General features: G+C 41.1%; 1 long non-coding RNA gene across 2 annotated transcripts in view; it reads right to left on the bottom strand.

The window, feature by feature from the left end:
- LOC149915369 (uncharacterized) overlaps positions 1-5,713 on the bottom strand; it is a 66,404-nt gene extending 60,691 nt beyond the window's left edge. The window contains exon 1 of one of the 2 annotated variants that reach the window (XR_016459152.1): positions 5,642-5,713. This is a non-coding gene — a long non-coding RNA (uncharacterized LOC149915369). The remainder of the gene's footprint in view (positions 1-5,641) is intronic. The other variant, XR_016459151.1, reaches the window with a different exon arrangement.
- Between the last annotated feature and the right edge of the window lie 7,394 nt (positions 5,714-13,107).

Raw genomic sequence — 13,107 nt, 5'->3', positions numbered from 1 at the left:
ATACAGAAAGAATGATTGCTTTCCATACATTCCAGAAGCAGAAAAGCAGGAGAACCAACCAGAACTGCACAACTAAAGCATGTAATAATCAGGCTTAGAAATACTTAGCATAGATTCTAGAAAATGGTTTTAAATTCAAGGCACATGAAGTTCTGGAGCTACCACCCCAATTTAAACGGGCGGTAGTGAGGAGCTAATGACTTTTAACAATGCCTCCTCACAAACCTCTGGAAGTGTGTACAAACAAGCACAGCATTTGTTTGATAGCAGGTGACTGAAGTCCCCAGAGCCAAAGGATCTCACTTCCCAATCTGTCACCCGCTGTCCTGCATGCTGTGCAGAACACACTGCGTGCTCACCAGCTTCGTGCACTGCTCGGATGTACTCCAAACACATCCTGAACTCACAACACAGGCAGAAGAGCACTGAGAGGGGGGCTCTGCCATCTGTGCTCTATAAAAATAGATGTCACCTCCACAGAAGGGTGACCTTGGTTCTATTTCTCTACACAGTGCAGTATGAAAATAATGAGCTGAGGTAAACTAAGCAAATCTGAGGAGAGCACAGGTCACAAAAGGTTGTTATGTCCCCATTCATGTTTCCAGCTACAACTGCTCACGTTCTTACTTCCCTCTCAGTTTTAGACCACAGCAGTAAAGCAGAAGCACCTGACTGCTCTCATTACACCTCTAAAGGAAGATAAGCTTTGGAAAAGGAGAAAATAGTTTAAGGTGATTTCAGCTACTGTTGAAAATTAGTTAAACCTCGTTTGATCCAAATATCAATAGCAGAGGACCTACATTTTTAGTGCTAATACCTTAACTTGCTGCTACATCTTTTGGCTATTTATGTTTTGTTACTAAATGCTGTCACTATTGTACAGTGAGTTACCATGGCGCATGCTGTACTCTTAAGTACAGATCTAGGCATCTCAAAACAGAGCATATATTCTCTAAAATTAGACCCACGGACTTATAAAAGCTCAAAGGATAAACCCAGTGTGCTGCTGTGAATAGTAATGGGAACACATAGGGGAAATCAGACCTTTTGTAACTGTAAGTCACTTACATGGACCGACTGATTCAGCCAGACCTGAGGTTTACCCACATTCACCACAATACATGGAGTCCTTTGTGCTCAAATAACAAAATTTAGATGAATCATCCTCAAGCCCTTACGCTCAAAGTGAATCTGTTGTGTGTTGAATGATTAAAATAAGTCCACAGAATAGGGGGAAGCAAGATAAGCTCTTCATTCTCTAATTCCTTTATCCTATTCTTTTCAGAAGAGGCTATTCATTTTTAACATAATAAAGAGATGTTCTTGCTTTCCAGAGTGTTCCCTTCACCTACACTTGTTAAGGCTCTAAATCTGCTCTTATGGTCAGGATGGTGCATCAGTTCTAAAGGACATTGCAACAGTTATCAATAGCTTGCTATTAGACACAAACCAACTGCATCCTTCAAAATGAAGTGCGTCATTGGTCGTTCTGTGAGTTATCCAAGTAGTGATCCTTTAAATTCTACCTCTCAAGAGACAATCAGCAAAATCTATTAATGCCACACTCAGTGAGTATAGCTTTAAACACACAGCCCTTTCACCACCTACCACACCAGCTGCACAACCACAACTTTAGAATACTCTCCTTCTCATCATTTTTATTATCTTGTGCATTTCTTTTACCCCAGGAGTCTGACACCTGGATGAACAGATTGGACTCCACTCAGCCACACAAGAACTGCCCAAATACCTGTACTGTTGACACAAAATAGATTCTCACAGTGTAAATAAGTAATTCTGAGGAGTATGTAGACAAAACCACCTGAAGGCTCTATCAGTACTCAACCAGCCACAGAGCCTTATGGCATTTGATGTCCCCTGACACCTAGAGAGGATGGGATGATGTGACATTGAGAACAGCTTCATTCAACTCACAGCACTGAGTGCTAAAACCAGCTCTAAATACCTCTCAACACCTGCTAGTGTATGTATACATACACATTTTGGAGCCAGGGTGTAAATGTGATCAAAAGCACTAATAAGATTATTAGCGATAGCCTGGTTAACCTCCATAACTTCAAGCTCACAGGTTACAATCAATCTTCTCTCAGCAGTGATTACTATGACCTCTGAAGCAGTGACTGATTTCTACAGGAAGAAGCAAAAAACTAGAAGTATTGCACAAGGCTTCTTTGTAGGTCTGCAGGATTGCCATTGCTTACTGCATTCATTTAAAATACATCCCCAATACAGCACAACTTCCATATTTAATGATGCTGAAATATATGTGATCATTTCCAACTCCTGCAAATGGAGTGGGATAAAAGTTAACATCCAGAAGATACGCAGATTCCCAATTAAATTCTTACATATACAAACCACTCTGAAAACAGGTATTGTTAAGTGGCCCTGAGGAAACATTTTTCAGATTAAAACCAGAGGATCAGAGATAGGCAGCCATGTGTAGATAACTTAGACACCAAAACCTGAGGTGGAGCTCTTCAACCTCTCTCACACCAAGCTGAGATCTGTGCATCATTGAGGATGAAAGCCACCACAATCATTTTTATGCAGCTGAGAGAAAGCCAAATTGATGATCAGCCACATTCATTCAACCTTTCTGCAAATTATATGAAGCATTACTAACGCCTCAGCATTTTTATATCATTTTTCAAAACGTATCCAATTCCTATACAAGTGGCCAGGACAGAATCACAGAACCAGCAGTGCTCCAGGAACATTAGGTTCTTATCATCCTGGCATGGTCTGCATAAACTCATAAAATACCAAAACTTTCTAAAACAGGTGGTTAGAAATGGGGTGAATGAGAGGTTATTTGCACAGATTCATTGTTTTTGGCAATAAGAGTAGAGAAAACCTCCAGCAAGAGTGAACCTCAAGCCTCTAAGGAGGAGCTGTGATGGCATTCCATGTCCCCCAGGAGCAGATTCACTGTAGAATAAAGATTATGAAGGGGTAGAGATTGCTTACTAAATGTTCTTGTTTGCTTTCAAACATGTTAGCCACATATACAATCAGAATTAGTTTTAGAAAAGCTATATAACCTTTTATGTAGTGTGTGGTGGTTTGATTTTTTTGGCAGGTATTACACTAGCACAGAAATGAGAAGCCTCATGCAGAAAGGAGATGAGTTATCTCAGCTTTCTTCATCTGAAGGAGTCCTCTTGACCCAGTCTCACCACTGGTTTCCTCCCAAGAAATGCCTCCTAAATTAACAGCTCCACATCTCTATCCTACACCTCTTTGTTGTGAACTGTGGCAAGTATAAGCCTGATAGCTATGAAGTCAAAAGCATTGGTCATCAGGTCTGCTACTGGTAGGTATCCACCCAGTGTCCAGCTCTTGACAAAGCCATATGAAAGCCTGAAATCATCAATGTCTCATTACAAACAAGCTAAAGCCAGTGCCTCTGCACAGACACATCCTTGCTTTAACATCACAGGATGCTAAGAACCCCCCTCTCTGCAGAGGAGAATCAGCTGGTATCAGCTAAACAAAAGGTTTGCAACAACAGGGCAAAGAGCTTTTTTACTTCAGTATGAAATAAAAGGAATGGTGGTTATAATACCAGACTGGTCACTGGACACAGAGACTATTGCTAAATGACCTTCCGTCAATATTTACTTTCAACAAGCTGCATCTATTTAAAGTATTTATTATGATGGTTAAATGAGCCCTCACCAAATATTCAGTCTAGGTATTAAACATATTCTGATTGCCAGGACTATTTCCAAATTGAATTATACACAACAGTGGAGATAGATTCCCTATACCATCAATGCACAATTTTAATTAAGTTAACTTCTTCAAATTGCTCTGTCATCCAATATACCATAGCCAACCCAATAAGACATACACCCTCCTGACAGAGCATTTTCTTCTCCCAAACAGTAGTGAATAATAAATCCTATTCAAAATGATTAAACCAGAAGCTACTTGAAACCTGCAGAAAACCTTTCCTGTTTGTAGACAGTATAATTAATGTTTGTTTCCAATATAATTAGCCTGTATTTTAACATTTTTCCCATCAATTGTTACATTTCACATGCCTTCGTCACACTACCTATATGCCTAAAGCCTAGAAATAGGAACCCAGAGCTGCCCCTCAAGTTGAGCACTAACAATGGAGGCACATCCAGGGGAGGGAAGTAGGATAGTTCTGGAAGGGCAGGCAGAGCTCTGCACAGACCCCAGGCCTAAGAAGGACACGACAGACATAAAAAAGCTACTTCAACACAAGACAGTTGAGTTTTTAGCTAGAACACCAGCACAGGAAAGCTGTTTCTCAGGGCCTGATGGTCTCGCAGATGTACAGCTGGCTAGTGCCTGTAACACTAACACTGCAGAACTGCTTTGCCCATCTGCACAGTTCTGTACATTGGTTGCGTGCCTTGAGCTTATAGACTGACAATAGCTATTGAATTGCAGGAGTGAAAGAGCAAAAACAAACAGGTGAGGAGACTATGCTTTGTTGATTGCTAGGAAAGAAAGGAAGTCACTCCTATCCTACCCCCTGGAGACCTATTCTATTTTATTCACTCTCCCCTTGGGTCTGATCCAGATCCCATAACAGGAGTAGAAATAGCCCTATTGAGATCCACAGTCCTCAAGCCAAATGTTATATGGCAGAAGGGAAAGAGAAGAAAGACAAAGAGGTCAAGATAAAAATTAAATTCACACAGAGAATGGCAGTCAGCCCGAAGCAGATACATGACCACACGTTCTAATGTCATCACAAACACTACTGAAAATAGTATGTGCTTAAATACACACATACCTAAACTTAACACGACACTGTTATACACAGTAACACTCAACTTACATACCCACAAGAAAATTAAGTTCCACATCCTCAAGTCAATCAGAAAACTGAAGGTAAACTATTAAACAATGGGCCCAGGCGCCCCATTTAATACACAGGTTTATGCACAGAAATTATCTCATCAGAACCAGGCTTAACAAAGTATTGTCCTTTAACACAATTTATTCTCACATTTTGACTAGCTTGCGAACAGCTTCCAAACACCTTGTTACTGTTAACTCTATGATCAAGTCCTTCTAATTTACAGGCTGTGACAACGTAAGGTTCTTCTACCATGGTAGCCATATATCTGTGTTGTCACATGCTTCCCACTCCAGAACACTTCCTCAAAAGGCAAACCTACTTAATTCCATAGCTTACTTACATATAAATTGAACCAACAGTAAGTAACCTTCAGTATCCCATAAATCCTTCAGTTCATCTTCAGAAAGTGAACAGAAAACGCTACTATTTTCTCACCAATACACTCTAGCCTAATGTAAGAAGTGGTAACAACAACAGTTGCAGTCTGCAGCTAATTTCAACCTCAAATACGTGCAGAACACAATCTTTCCAACTGGCAACTAACCTTAAGCAGAAACAACAGGATCATTACTTCCAGCATAAACCCATTTCTTCTCAGTATCACAAGCCACATTACCAAAAAAAAAAAAAAAAAAAAAAAAAAAAAAAAAAGCTACCTTACATCAACTTCTAGGCTATACACAATACATGCATATAAATGAATTCAACACAATCCAAATACAGTGAAAAAAATCATCAAAAGCATAGAAATTCATAAAAAGCACAACAACTTACTTTATGCAGGCTATCATCCAACTGAGCAGCAACTCCAGGTCTCTACCAGCAACTTCTAGAAAGAAAAGCCCTGCTCCACCTGCTTTAATGCTGCTCTGGAGAGCCCTGCTGGCTGGGTTCCATCAGCATCCTCATTGGAATCACCTGTGAATGTCCAATCAGGTGTGGGGCTGTGGGTGGGGAAGGAGTTTTCTTCTGCTGCTTTCTTGTTTTGTGTTTTTGTGAGCTTTTTGCTGTGCTGTTGGTTTTTTGGTGGCTGTAGGAAGCGCAGTCAAGAAATAAAATGTTTTATGCTTTCTTTGAGTTCTTTTAATACATCTTTTTCATTTACAGAAATTGCTTAATCAATGCTTAATGTTTCTATTGTTGAGTTTCTAACTCTATTGCTCTTTATTTTCCCTATCTGTTAATTTTCTCAAGACAGAAAGTGTTGCTTCTGCAGTTCAGTTAGAGTTTCATCTGGGCTCTGCTGCTTGTAGATGGCTGCTCTGGGGTTGTAGTGTGGGGGTCTGGAGATCAGGTGGGAACACTGGGCTGCCTTCTTCTGGCTGTCTGCTTTTTGGGGTTGCAACCATAATTCAGTGATGGTTTGTCTTTCGTTCCTTGGAGCGTAGCACACTGGGTGAGTTGTTCTGCTCCACTGTTTTCTCAGTGCCATGCATTATGCTAAAGAGCAGAAGCTCCTTCCTTCTGCCTTTCCTTTGTTCCCTGTGATCCAATCCCGACTTTTCCTTCATTCCATTATGGTCAGGTCTGAATGAAGTGATGTCACGTAGTGCACAGAAACAGTGATTTTGTTTTTCCCTTTTATCAGGGGTGAATAAGCAGCTTGGACTCTGTGTAAAAAGTGCTTTCCTAGTAGCAGGTGAGGTAAATTTGGCTGTCAAAGAAGCATCAAGAGAGAAAAATCCTGAGCACAGCATATGTACTGGGGGAAACAGAAGGAAGATTATAATACTGTCAGCCTCTGATCCTTGGAAATACTTGGTCAGAGCCAAGAAAAATCATGAGTCTGACTTAGGGAAAACATAAGGCTTTTCAAGAGTGATACATTTGGTCTACTTTTGTTTGACTTCTGGTTTCTGAGCCTCTTGGTTCATATTTCAGATTTTCATTCAAAAACCACAGTGGCCAGAGATGTATGTGACTTGTTGATGGCTATGTTTCTTTTTTTGTTTTCACTTCAATACAAATCAATAAGCTTATATTTAAAAGCTGCCTTTTGAAAACAAAATGCAGGGTAGGATGCCTCTGTAAAATAATAGGAATTAGCAAAAGCATTTAACTCAAGCAGAGAAGGTAATTCCAAGCTTTGTCTCAAGGGGTGATTGCTCCTATGCGTGCTCAGCAGGTAGAGGATGCACTGCTGCTCCTCTCTCTGAGGGGAAACACTGAGTTTGGCAAAAGGTCCTCATTCTGATGATGAGGTGTTCAAAAAGAATCTCTGAAGAAGATTCCAGAAGCGCTTAGCCAGCAACATTGACATGTTTTGCTTCAATCATAAGCATTATACTAAGTATTAATATTCAACTGCGATAGGAAAATTAAAGCAAAATGTTTACTGCCTTGAAGTTAAATATTTTTACTGTTACTGAGAAGAAGACATTGAAACAATCCAGCAAAACATTTCGGTTTTGAGAAAACTGCATTTTCTCATTGGACTTTTCTGTCAAAACATTATGACCAGTTCTAATAAACATATGCATAATGAGTATAAACATATGTTCACTCTAAAGATGCTGGTTTAAACATCACCGCAGAATTAAATCTTTGTTTATCCACAGCATAGGCAGCAGCTGTTCAGCTTGCACTGCTGCATCCCATGGTGTGCTTCAGTGCTCTGCTGCAGGACTGCTGACCTGGGGGGTTCAGGCTCACCTCCCCTGTGTCACATCCATCCCCAAGCTGCTGGCATCAGCTGTTTGTTGTTACTTGATTTGTAACTTAAATTTCTGATTGGCAAAACTTGATCGGAGGATTCATTTACTGCTCTGTGCTCCCAAACTAAGGATCACCCTCATTCCATATGAGCATGAGGAAGAACTGATGGAGCCCTGGCTGCCCAGAGATGTGGTGGAATCTCCTTCTTTAGAGGAGATCAAAACCTGGGTGTTTTCCTTTACAACCTGCTGTAGGGATCTGCTCTGGTGGGGTTGGACTGGGGGAGCTCTGGAGGTCCCTTCCAACCTCTGTGGTTCCATTTCCACCTAGAAATTGGAAACTCCCAGAAAAAGGATCCCTCAGACCAATCCTTTTTGGCAAGAACTTTCCATCCCCAGTAATGTGGTCAGTAGCTCTAAAACAAATGTTTGCCTATGTATATGCTGCATGTATTCAGGATAAATAAAGAATAAATCAGTCAGTTTGTTGTGAATAACTTCCATGGCTGATGGTTGCATACTGTTTTACTACAGCTATGGAAACATTTGTCAGGATCCTTCTCCCCTGTTAGAGGACACCAGCTCCTTTTCTATTCTTAGGTTGGGTTTGGGTCAGGGACAGATGGGAAAAAAACAAATGGAGCAAAAATAGACAGGACGCAAATTGTCTGCAACTTGTATGAAAGGCAAAGGAATGGATCACTCCCCAGAAATTAAAGTGTTTTTGTGGAAAATGAGTCACCTTTGCCATGGCTCCAGTCTCAGCAAGCACCTGGACCTCGTGGCAGCTTCTCCTGCTCTGCATGTCAATCCATGGGCTCAGGGTTCATTCTGCACACTGCAAAATAACAATTTATCAACTTTATACTCAGTGCTCAATCTTGATTTCTCAATAGCAAAGCATCTGAAAGAAAGAGCCTGTGAGCAAGGGTGATGCCATACTGGGTACCCTGCAGGGTTTGTGCAGCTCCTACGAGCTTCCCACCTGCTGATGGCAGAAGCCATTTGTGCCATGCCTGCTGTGGTGGTGCTGTGCTAAATAGCTGTGGGTCCGTGGGACCCCTGTGCTCTGGGTGATATTTACTCTTCCCAAGGGCAGATTGCTGGTTTGGTGCCCACCTTTGCCATCTGATCTTGAAAAAGGACGTGCATCAAGATGTCCCACGGCAACTTATGGCTGTAAAAATGGCTTTTGTATTCTTAGAAGTGACTTTTTAACTGAGCTCTGCATGTGCAGGAGGGCCCAGAAGATTTGACTGGCAGCATGATGCTCAGCCTGCAGTGACGTGTCCAGCACAGACATCACTGGGAAATGTAATGTTCATACCAAAAATTCTTTGATTTTTTTTTTTCCCATTGAGGATTCTGTAAACAGTCAAGTACCTTAATAAAGCTGAGCTACCTGCTCTGCTGAAGGCCATGAACGAGGGCAGCATCTTTGCTGTGGCTCCTGGTGGCACCTAAAAGAGCCGGAGAACCCTGGTGCTTAGAGATGCACACAACTGTGAATGACGCTGCATAAATCTCGTCTTGCTGCTAAACCCTTCATACAAAGTGTTTGATTTTATGATTAACCTTCTCCTCATTGCTCCCTTCTCTGTTTCTCTTTGGTTGGCTTAATTAGATTTATTAACTTAATAGAATCATAAATGAATACCGTAGTGTGGTTTGTGCATGTTTCATTCTTCACTGAACATGAGAAAATGCAGGCTCCGTCCTCAGTGCTTTTATATTCTGATTCTTGAAACATCTGCTTGAATTACCTATATATGCCCACTCTATTCTGTTATCCAAAATTATAGAAACGTTTTTAGCAATTAAATGCATTTTAAATAAAGAAGCAGCAGAAGGGGAAGTATCTTCTGCTTTGAAATGCATGGAACCATTTTCAGTACAAGTTGGTGGAAAATGCCCAAAGTTTCTTTCCAAAGTACAAAGTCTGCTTGTCGTTTTTAACTCTACCCACTCTCTGCCCACCTCTGCGGATCACAGAAATAGCTGTGAATTCCTCCACTTATTGCCCTCTAATTCTGGACCAAGGGCATGAAGGCTGAAGTTTAGATGCAGAATTGAAGGATGCAGGATTCAATCAGTCTTCTCCATCCTCCCTCCCCCAACAAGGTTTTTTTTAATTAAGAACTCTGGAAAAATAGATGTTAGTGTAACTCAGACTCCACTTCAGTATTTTAATGAGTAGTGTTGGAACAGAGGACTGGAAGAGCTTTGTTCCATCTGTGCCTATTTGTTCACAGAGGGGACATCTGGGTGCTTCTACACGTGCCCCTGCACAGGGATATGCAATAAGGCAGAAATGATGGGAAGGCAAAATGATTTAGTGTCCAAATCCCAGCAGTCGGTCTCCAAGATGCTCATTTCTCTATGTAGATCCTGCAGACTAGATGTAATGATATTGATTTTCTTTTCAAAGAGTGCTTATGTTGATTCGGTTGCATGAATGTTTTCACTTCCATATCCCACCCTGGTATATACATTTTACAAAATGTGAACCTGTTACTCAACAGTAATTTCTTCCTGTCATTTATAGCATAACCTTAGCAGAACAGATGTGCTCCCACATAATTTACAACATAGCCATACTCTAGACAGTTAAGAGTTGCTTTATCAAGAAAGGATTAAAACGCTTGCAAGTTTTAAACGTAATCCACTGTAAGGGTAGGAATAAATTAATCTTAATTACGCCTGTAAATCTTATCATAATGTATTATCTAAAAGGGATTCTTGCTGAAGAACAGCAGTGAGTCATGGGCATCCTATTTCTTCTCTAAGCTTGTGCTGCAAATCAATACATTTAATAAAGTAATCAAACAAAAATATTAAATGAACAATTCTTTTATTCAAAAATCAATGCAAGGAAATTGATACCCTGCCTACGTGCATTTCATGGCACATTTCTCTTTCTGCAGAACAATAAAAGGCTGTGAGTGGAGTGTTTACAAAGCTGAAAAAGAACATCTTTTATGAGGGACTAAACCACGAGGACCCAATTGCATGAAAACCTGAAAGCACTTGGCTTTTTTTTTTTTTTCTCCTTAACGCCCAGCAAAACCACAGGAAACAAGAACTCTTATCTCACAGCCAGCGCCAAGCAAAATCCAGATATTCCCCAGATCAGCTCATTGCAGGGAGGGTTGGTCATAGTCCAAAGATACTGAGGTTTATACTTGAACTTCAAAGGAATAAAGAGTTGTCTGGGATAGAGGGATATCTTTGGCCCTACCAGCAACAACCTGAATGGATTTTTACCTGATTAGCTGCAGCTTTAATTCATTTATTATCTCATTAATTCTCACCTGTAGGAGATAATTTGGGTTGGGGCTATGGTCTGTTCTTTAGGTAAGTGTTGTATGTAAAAAGCACTGTGAGTGTTACCCATGCAAGCCTTACAGAAATGGTCTGCCCGAGTACAAAATCACCTTCTTTCTTAGCAACCTGTTTTGTTGGAGGTCTAGGAAAGTATCTAGCTGCTGTTGGGCATCAAATAATGGCCTCTTTCATAAGCTTTCTAATGCAATAAACTCTGACTGACCACACAACGTGGGGAATAAAAATAAAATTATAAAAAGCACCTATTTACTACTGTACAGTAAGACTTAGGTCTCATTAAATCACAGTGACATAAAAATAATGGGATGGCAAAGGGAAGAAGTGACTTAGTTCAAATTTACTGCTGTTGTTTCCCTGTTTGTTTTCATCTGAAACAATCTTTACCCTCATTTCCCTATTTTCTTCTATAAATACACAAAATATTAGCTGGCTCTTTCATTCAGTTATAGCTAAATTTGGCTTTTTGATTTCAGATAGACCTCTCTACTGCCCTAAATGGAAATACATGTGAGGGGATGTGCTTACCCATAACTAACAGATGTTGTGCCTGAAATTTTCCCACAAACAAAGCTTTTAAATCCAAAGTTTTTGAAACTTGCACCGCATTTGCTTAAGAACGATCAGTTAAATTACGTTGCTATTGGCATCATTAGTTTTATCTTAGTGTGATAAATCTGAAATAACCACATGACTTCCGAGATTGCTAGAAACCAATGAGGAAAAGAAGGTTGTGCCATGGGTATTTCTACCAGGTGCTATGATGAGCTTGGTTTTCCTTTGTTAGAACAAACCAAGGTGTTTTGTGCCTTGTGAAGTTAGGGACTAAGCAGCCAATATCACTGCTTGCACTGAGTGATGGCGTGCATTTAACTGGCACCTCCCAAAATGATTATCCCAGTTGGAGGAAGTCAGGCAAATGCACAGATGGTGTTCGGACAAAATTTCAATGTGTCTGGCTCTTGGCTGTCCTTTCTGTGAGCTAATGAGTGTATTAATCAGAGATCAGTTTCTTGTTTGCTCGTTTCCATTAGGTAACTGGGTGGTGTGCAGATCTGTCTTCCTCATTGACTGAACTACTGACATCTCCCTCGGGTGGCAGCCAGCCAACCCTTATTATGAGAAGTAAAGGAGGGCTTTGGTATTTTTGTGGCTGGAGATTCCTGATAGGAAACAGGCAGGTACTCATTAACCTTAATCAAGCAGGCTGTGAAATGTGTTTGACATGCTCTGGGTTGCCTGATTTGCACTCATACCTCCTGTCCTCTGCCACCTGTCCTGCTCATCACGGGACAACGAGGAGCTGAGGTCGTGGTGCTCCATTTCAGCTCAGTTGAGTAACCCAACTCCTTCAGGAGCGTGGAGCACATGCCGAAGCTCTGACTTCAAAAGGTGTCCTGGAAACAGCATAGAAAAACATATTTATCCAGTGACCTTTTGCCAGAGCTGCCTCAGGCTGTTTTAAATGGCAGCTGAGAGGGGCACAGAGTTTGGGCTTAAGGATGTTGTGTCATTGTGAAGGGCAGGCAGAAGACAGGCTTGGGTTTTATAGGGTTGCTAAAAGGGCTGCTGGATGATGGGCATGTGAAACAGGACACGGAGACCTCAATCCCACAGCAAACAGATTTCTGCCCTCATGTTGCTGTGGCCTCATGTCCTCTCTAACCTGAACTAGGTTGGGAGGGGTGAGTGAGGGGAGTTGTACATTGCTAATGGGAACAATTCCTTCACTTCCTGACCTGGCTTCTCCAAAAATCTCAGCCCGAACTCATCAGTTCTGGGTGTGATAGCACAGGTAGGACTGTAACACGCACTGATGTGAGCAATCAAATAAAGAAATAAGGAGAAGTGGCACCAAGCCCTTGAGAACAGTATCCTTCAGGTTCCTACAGTACTGCCATCATGTTGGCTGGCTTTCTGGAGGAACAGACCGGTTCTCAGCCAGCTGGAATTGCCCGTTAATTACCAGGAGCATACTGAAAGGCAGTTGGTGACTTTTGGAAAGAATTGTATCCAAATCCCCCTGGACTATAATATAAATTAGCAGCAATAAGGTATTTTGCATGAATTGTCAGTTAGCAACTCTAAATGGAGGCAATTTGTTCACGTAAAACACTGGTGAAGGCTGAGGTGCTTAGAGAGACAATAGGACCTTAAGTGAACCTATTGTATAGGCTTTAAAGCATGACACAAAGGGACTAATGGTCTGATTGACTCCACTCATCCCTTCTGCAATAGAAGAAG

Source organism: Phasianus colchicus, chromosome 20 (assembly GCF_987193195.1).
Source record: "Phasianus colchicus chromosome 20, bPhaCol1.hap1.1, whole genome shotgun sequence".
NCBI classification, from domain to species: domain Eukaryota; kingdom Metazoa; phylum Chordata; class Aves; order Galliformes; family Phasianidae; genus Phasianus; species Phasianus colchicus.
The sequence above is the reverse complement of the archived record's forward strand: the minus strand, read 5'-3'. Positions and strand labels throughout refer to the sequence as shown.